Consider the following 9,180-nt stretch of genomic DNA (forward strand, 5'->3'; position numbering starts at 1 on the left):
TCTGTCTCTAGGGCGCGAGCACTATACTTATAGTAGTCCTAAGGAAACGTACTACTCTCCCGTTCGTATATATATCTCTAGACGATAAAACTCTCTATTCCTACGCCCTATATCGAGGATTACTATCGCGTCGTCTATATCGATTTAAGTATAACCGAAATTAGTAGCATTCTATACTAACTATAGCCTCCTTTTTATATCGAAGTCCCTTCCTACCTCTACGTCGAAGAAGTCGTAGTATTTAATATAGCTATTATTTCGCGGGAAGTCGAAGGGTTAGTTATATTATAGTAAAGCATCGATAGCGCTAGGAAGACAGATTTCCTCTAACAACCGTAGGTCGTACCTAACTAGGACCCTCTATACGAAGATACTATCCGTTCGGCTCGTTATAGTAGGATATATGCGTAAAGGAACGACGACGAAGCGATCTATACCGAACGGCTTTATAGTAGCAAGCTTTATCTACGCGAATTCGATCTAGAACTAGTTAGTAAAAGCGCTATATTCTTAGAGTACGCGACGGATATACCTAGCGACAATATCGAGGAAATAGCGAGTTAGACTTTTAGAGATATAGTATTAGCTCGAACTCGTCGAGTTTGTCGAGCCTATTAGTATTCGTATCTAGATTAACGTAGACGACAGACCCTTCTATTTGCTCTTCCCGTTGCGCCTAAGTAGTAATAACGTTAAGGTTACCGTCTAGGTACTTATTCTACGACTACTTAGATATAGAGATCTATAGGAGTTAGCTTTCTACTACTATATACTAGACGATATACGAGAATACGTACTATACATTCTTCGTCCCGAGACTCTGTCCGCTAGTAGATCTTATTTATAACTAGAGATACTAATCTCGATATATGCCTAGACGGCCGGTAATCTATAACGCTATAGTACGGAGGTTTAGGAGAGAAGCCGTTATTCTTATCTATATTGCGGTTCTCGCGTACGTAGCGTAATACCTCCTTAGTAACTAGCTTATATATATCTTATAGCGCTTCTTAATATACCGGGGCCCGGCCTATAGCGAGCTATTAGCGAAGTCGTATAGAAGCGCGGAGGTGCTTAATCTCGGCTATAGCGCGATTTAATTCCTAATATTAAAAGGCTCGCTACGGTATACTACGTAGAACGTCTATCTCTATAGCTCGATATTAGCGAAGGTAGCGTACGGCGACTAATACGCTAGAGACTTACTATTAGGGAGGGCTATAGCAGCTAAGACCGTATAAGAGGGGCGCCTTTATCGAGGTCGCTACTAGTAATATCGATAACTAGAAGGAGGTAGATATAGCTACGTAGAAGTAGTCGCTATATTAGTTATTATAGTAGTAATATTTAGACGACGCGTAACGCCGCAATATTACTGTTTGTATACGTAACCGTCGCTGCGCGCTAAGCCTATACTAGCTAATAGATATAAAGCGACGATATAAAGCGACGATATAAAGCGACCCGCGATAACAATAACGGCCTCTCGCGACGCGACGACGAATACGCGACCTTGCGGTTGCTACTCTAGCTTAGATCCTACTACTATAACGTCGGTATCGTCGCTAGGGAGGTATTAATATAAACGAAGTCGTTAAGGACTCGAGTTAAGGCGAAGGAGCTCGTCGTCTGCCTCTAGCGGTATAATCTAGTAAGATATATCTTCTAGAGCTATAAATTTATATTATATCGAGGGATATAAAAAGATGTCCGTTAAGTAGATAGTACGCTAAAAATTACAACAAATATACTAAGATTATCGTAGATTTCCTTCCGTAACCTCCCTAAATACTATATTCTCCCTTATACTCTATACTACGATTGCCCGCGCCTTAGTTTATTATAACGCTCGACTCGCTACGATACTCCTCTAGCGGGGCGAGACCGAATAATAATAATAAAGGCTTTCGCCGGATAGGAGCGCTATATATAGTTAAGAGACAACTCTACGTCGCTACCTAGTCGAAGCCTATACTATTACGGAGGAGCCGGAAATAGTCTAAGAAGTAGGTTATCTTAGCGTACTTATCGCTAAATAGGGCCGGGAGCTATACCGTCCGTTCCTAATCGCGAGTAGTACTCTCCGAGAGCAAGGCGACGCTAATACTATAGCCGGATATTATATCGAATTAATACTAGATCTCGAGGACCTTTATAGCCGCCTTATTAGCGACGTTGTTATAGAAAAGGCTAGTAGCGATATAAAACACCTTAAGAGGCTTCGCGATAGTCGATCCTTCTACTAGCTACGATTCGAATATCTGCCTAAGGTCTAGCTTCCGAGGGACGATACTAAACGAAGGAAACAAGCCGAACCGCCGTAGATCGAGAATCCTCTATAGCGGGCTAAGTAGTAGCGAGTCTTACTATATCTTCGTAAAGAAAACTACCGACTCTTGCGGTAATTCCTACCGAGTACTATAAACCTCCTCGTACTAGAATTGTTAGCCGCTATATCGGAGTACGACCGCTACTATACTACTTACTATAGCTTTCTATACCTCGGACCCTTTAAGACTATAATCTTAAGCATACGTCTTCGCGAGTATTACGGTAGGCCTCGAGAGACTACGATAGGTAGTTAGTAGCGGGCCCTCGTCAGATCTATACCGGGACGACGCGAATAAGTACCCGGCGGCTAGGGGAGTTAGATCGAGGTCGGTTCTAGTAGAGTCTATAATAGTTGATTGCGATATTAGGTTATTATAGTAGTAATTAATAACCGCGCGCCTACTAAAGTCGTTATATCTCTAGACGTAGGCGCGTTATACGCGGCTACTATAGTCGTATACGCGACGCGCGCCTTCCTTAGGACTCGCGAGCGAAGGATACCGTAATTTCGTATAGCTTCTCGAAGGCCGTAGAGGTCGATAGAGCTACGATAGCGACTAAGAGGGTCGATAGTGTCGCATTTATAAGACCCCGATAGCGGAGCTCGCGATAGTAGGGCCTCGGCACTAGTCGTATATACTAAATTACGCTTCCCGTAAGGCTACTAGCGCGATCGAGTATACCGCTTCGAGTAAACACCGCCGGATAAGGTATATATAACGAATACGCCCTTTTCGAGACTACTATCGAAGTTATAGCTCGTCGCGGTATATACTACGACGTCTACGCCCTTCCGAATCGCTAAGGTATTAACGTTCCTCGCGTCTACTAATTAGAGGCCGCGGTTAGCCCGTTTTAAGCCGCACTAAGCCTAAAGGGGCCCTAACTTTTGTTAAGTTGTTATATTTTTAATTAATCGGCGTTAGCTAATCCGCTAGGTCGAATATATACCTTCGAAGCCGCCTCGTAGTATTACGGGTTAGTTAGAACTATCTCTATCGGCGTATTTAGCTAATTCGAGGTTAATAATACCGTAGAGGCCCTATACTCGATAGATACAATTCGAAATAGATTAGCTAGAGATATACAATCTACCCTAGCCTAACGACTACTAGTCGTAGCCGATTTAGCCTTTCTTTAATTATCGCGCTACCCTAAGTCCGCTATCGCTATAGCGCGATTAGGGTGCTTAAATATAGGCCGAGATTAAATAGATGAAGGAAGAGATCGCGGCGCTTAAGACTGCTATACGTAATATACTTACTATATATTAGTATATATCTAAGATTAAAGCGTAGTGCTTATCGTAGCCGGGGTATCTTGCCTTCCGTTTAATAAATAGATTAGTGCCTATTACTATTAGAGTAGGACTTCTATATCGGACTTAGTAAAATTAATTATTTATCTTGCTTTTCTACGTTTATATTTACGCTCGTTCTACCTCCTTAATTTGCCTATAGATTATAAATCGTAGCTACAGGCCTCTACCTAGTATATCGGATAGACTAGCCCTCTACTATCGCTCGTTGTTAATTCGAACGTGTCTATATTAGTCGCTTATCTAATATAAGGCGTCGACTCTAGCTTCGAAACTATAATCTACCCGTAGTATCTTAACTAATCGTTCGAGGTCTATATTATCGACTCCTACTAACGCGCGGCCTCTAACTATAGGCTAGCGATAATCGAGTTTATATAGTCGATATACAGGTTTCACCTTCCCGTTCTACTCTTATACTACAACTACACTCTACTATATATTATCTAGCACGCGGTACAGCGGCACCGCTCTAGATCCTTCTAGTGTCGCTAGTCTAGTATCCGTAGATATAGCAATTTCCGCGTAATCGCTAGTATCGCCGACTCTACGCGTTATTACGCGTACTGTTTTTCGTCTCGTCTGTCGGCGATAATTAGAACAAATCTTATATACTAGGTACCTAAACGTAGTCTATCTCTCTACTATACGGATCTGCTTTACTACCTTAGGGAACTCTTCTTCGTATTTCTCGTCTATTAATACTAGGTCGTATAGGTAACCTTGCGTCCTTCGGCGTTCCGGCAATAATAGTAATCGGAACGTACTGCTAATCTAACCAGACTCCTAAATTAACCTCTCGACGCTAGCGTAAAATGCGCAGTATATCGACGGTAATAGGCTAAGGCTACGGGCAATACCGCCTATTAAATATTAATCGCGAGGTAGTTAAGTACGTAGCATTCTCGAAGGCGGTAGTTGTATATATAGCGTAATAGAAAGTCGACGTTAGTTAGTAGCAGAAACTAGAACTACTCTAGTCGCGGGGTTTGCTAATACCGACTCGGGCCCTAATTCGGTATCGAATCGGGTACTAAGCCTACTAGACAACTTCTATATCCTCTATTACTAACTTCGGTAGTAGGTTCGGCAAATTACGTTATCTGTTATCTCGCTTCTTAACCTTACGCCTAGTATATTATATTGCTACGGATTCACATATAGTCGTTTATTCGGCCTCCTACTTAGACCACTACTCTAGTATACGATCTATAGAATATTTCGATTGTTTTATGCCTTTGTTTGCTACTCGTTATAGCTAAACATGTACCTTTTCGCCGCCGATAGAGTTAGTAGCATTTGTAGAAAACATACTATCTTAATCGTTAGCTCGAACTATTTATATACCCTGCTCTCGGGTCCTAAGACTAACCGCCTTACTAGCCTATACCCTCGTACTATAGCGGGTCTAGTCTACTCGCTATCGTATAATAATTGTTAGTTACTATAAGGATATAGATCGGTTAATTTAGCCACATTACGCAGCTTATTAATACTCGCGTCTCGCGCCGGCGATCGTAGTCGCAACTCTACTATAGATAGGCTTATATTTATATTACTAACTTTCGATTACTTGTTACGTAGTACTATATTTACTGCGACTTATTAGTCCTATATCTAGAACCGTCTATCGTATAGGGGTTTATACTATAACGATTATCTATAGCCTTATTACTTCGGTTACTAGTTACGTAACTAAACTATTATATACTTAAGCGCTAGATGCCTTACTTCGTCGATTTATTAGCTAGTTAGGCCCGACTCGCTAACCGACCCGGTTACGAGGTAGGTATTTAAGGTCGTTACCTTTCCCAATTACTGCCTTCTTTAACATTTACTATTAACTTGCACTAATATACCTGTTCTATATATATATACCCTCTTACTCTCCCTATCGTACGTATAGTATATCGTTTCCTTCGCTAATGCCCTATTCTAACTTATATATAGGCCGCACTATGTAACTTAGCCGTCGTACTCGACTAGCGTTAAGCTAGTATATATAGACACTTATTGCATAACGCAACTCTAACGGCTCGCGTTAGGGTCGGCGGATATAAGTAGCTCTCTGCTCCTATTCTTACCTCCGCCGACCCTAACGTATAGCGAATTTTACTACCTCTATTAGCTTTTCTACTACTCTCGGATAGTATACGTCGTTATCGATCTATAGTCTCTAACCTCTGCTATATAAGTATTACTAATTAGTATAACCTGTTATATACTAATACTATATACTAGTTACAAACTCGTCGCCTACTACTTTTACCGAAATAGTAGTCTCTACGAATGTCGAGGACTAGCTAAATAACAACGAGCTACTAATTAAAGCCTTAAATAGCGGCAAAGACGTCCCTAAATATATTATACTAAACCTATATAGCATCGACAAGCCTCTTCTTACGTTAGTAATAAAAAGGCTCCTTCCGTATCTAGAGAAACATTTTTTATTTAACTAGTTAAAGAGGAAGTAGCTTCGCTAGCCCGTTAAGGGGTATCGTAAGGAAGAGAAACGTATAGTATATGCTATTGCTAGCAACCTTAACTATTCTACTAAACCTAGACGTAGGCTATTAATGCCCGAATAGTACTTTAAAGATCCTAAATAGGCTCCGAAGTAATACGTTAGGGGAATGCTTCCGTAGGACAATGCAAATAGTCCGAATAATTAAATTTAGAGGTCTATAGTCTACTTAGTATACCGCCTTATATAGAAGGTTATAAGGGACAAGTTTACCCTACCGGCCGGTAATAATACTAAAGAGGAAAACGTATCCGAGAGCGAGACTAATAGATTCCGGTAGACTACGCCCTCTATACCTAAGCGTAGAGTAAGTTCTACCTCTACTAGTAAGACTAGCAGAGCCGGTCGGGTATTTAAGAGGATAACGCTAGGAGATTCGTACGGTAGTAAGGATACTAATCTAGTAATATCCGACGCGCTACGCCCTATTAAGCTAGACCGGGCTAAGATTACGTTATAGTTTAGTATTATCGACTAGCGGTTACCTTTAATAGTAGACTACGATATGTTTAGCTTAAATTAGTCTATCCTACAATCGAAGACTTCTAATAATATTAGTGCAAAGGATTTGTTACGGCTTTAGCTCGTACGAGAGTTATTACTATCGCCCGAATAGTAGAAGTACGAATTCTTCGTAGTAATCGATCTAGCTCGCGGCCCTAAAGGTCTTTCTAAATATAAGACTAATCCGATATTCTACTCCCTAGCTGTAGAGATATATAATAGCTTAGATACTAGGAGTTCTACTAGACTCGATTTCCTCGTTAGCAAAAATATAATAGACTATACTAGGATACCTTCTATATATCGTCGACCGTCCCTACTAAAGGCTTCTAGAACTATCGACCTAACTTAGTACGGTGCTTCTATAGCCGGTAATCCTACCGAAATTAATGTCGGTTAGGGTCTATAGTCGCCTACGAAATCGGCTATTAAGCAAGCTAAGGACGACCGACTCGCTCGTAAGGATCGCGCCGATTACGAGCGCTATAAACAGGTTATCGTAGATAGATTCCGGAGGATATAGGAAGAGTAAGAGGCAGCCCGGTAGGCAGCTACGCGAAAAGCTATAGCCGACGTCGCTACAGATATAATAGCGATTTAGTAGGCTATCGATAAGGTAGTTAATAAGGTACTCCGCGATAACGGTTATAATAGGAATACTACTTTACTTCTAGTCGCCTTTAACGATTCGGTTTAAACGGCCGTCCGTTCTATATAGCCCGATACGATAGAGTATACGGTAAAGGCCTATATTACTTCTACTCTACCTAAGATAGAGCTACCTTTAAATAGACTAGCACTATCCCTAGCACAACCTCCGGCGTAGATAAATGCTAGTAATAATACTAAGGACGATAGAAAAATTAAATCGAGTAAAGCCGATAATACTAATAGTAAGAAGGCTAGAGATATAATCGACTTAAAGCGAGATCGAATTCGCTAGAAATAGATCGAGTCGTTACCGAGTTAGATCGTATCGCTACTAGATCCGAATAAGCCCGAACTCGCCGTACGACTACCGGGTACGTAAGTAGAAGTCTAAGCCGACCCTCTACTAATCTAGACGTTAGTAGATTTTGTCGATTAGATCTCGTCGGCGATACCTAGCTAGTCGATAGATTTAGATATAGAAACCGACGTCGAGAAGCAGTTGTCTAGTAACGTATACTTCTACCTTAACGCTAAGAACTTTAAGTTAATATACGATTTTAGACTACTCGATCCCTCTTAGACTTCGCCGTATATAGGCGTTATTTCGCCTAATTAGAGATCGACTCGTCTATTAAAGTCTTACTAATTCTATATAGTTACCTAGACGCTTCTAGCTTCCGTTACTAGCGCGGACTTCTATATCGGCGGTATAGACGTAGGTATAGGTAAGACGGTATATACGTTAGGGTACGTCGCTATAACCTCGATATAGTAGAGGGTATAGAGTAATAACGGGCTATTAACTACTAACGCCTATCCTTTTCGGCTATCTAATTTGTCGGTTAATCTAGGACTTCGGCTAAATAAGAAAATTACGTTCGATCCGTAGGTATTAGCTAGCGGTATAAAGCTAGTTATCCGCCCTAGCGTTTACGTTATCTGTATTCCGAAGTAGCTAGCCGAAAACTAGATATATAAGATCGACAACTTTATACTATCTAGAGCTATATTCGTATATCTTATAAAAGACTCTAGTAAGCTAACGAAAGATAAGAGACATAATAGAGCTAGTCCGTAGAACTATAACTAGGTCGTATATATCGATAACGTTCTTTATCTCGATTATATAGCGCTCCCGACTCGGCTAGAACTAGAATAGGTATTCGGTATAAAGGTTATAGATAAGTAGTAGTTAATAAAAGGCGTCCCGGTATGCTTATTGCTTAAACACGAGGATATAGAAGTACCCCCTTGTTTATAGTACTATAAATAGATCGTCCTTACTACCTCGACTATAATATCTAACGTACTAGATTTTATAACGTACGAACGAGCTAAGAAATAGAAGTCCTAGATACAGTCGGACAAATCTAATTCGAAACCGCCGCTACTTCGTATACTAGCTACGACTATTATCGTCGATAAGTTTTCTATTACTAAGACATATAGCGCTAAAGAGTAGACTGCCGTCGCTAGTCTTATAGGCTATCCTTTCGTTCTCGGCCTAAGTAGTACCCCCTTTAGCAAACTATCTAATTTAGCTATTATCGCAACTGCCTCGGTATAGAGATACGTTAAGGCCTACGATATAAAGGGGTACCTCTGCCCTATTTAGTCGCCTTCTATAGTACGGTTTACTTTCGTCGACTAATCGCTATTAACTAAAGAGACGCGCGATATAGAACGTAACTTCTAGTTTAGCAATAATAGTAATATCTCCGACTTAGCTAGGTATATTAGTAATTAGGTTTCTAAGTACTTACAATCCGAATACTCTAACGCGACCGTAGGTCGAATAGAACTAAGTATTACAGATAAAGATACTTAGGCGCTAGACAAGTTTCGCCTCTAG

The sequence above is a fragment of the Pseudocercospora fijiensis genome (assembly GCF_000340215.1).
Source record: "Pseudocercospora fijiensis CIRAD86 unplaced genomic scaffold MYCFIscaffold_11, whole genome shotgun sequence".
Lineage (NCBI taxonomy): Eukaryota > Fungi > Ascomycota > Dothideomycetes > Mycosphaerellales > Mycosphaerellaceae > Pseudocercospora > Pseudocercospora fijiensis.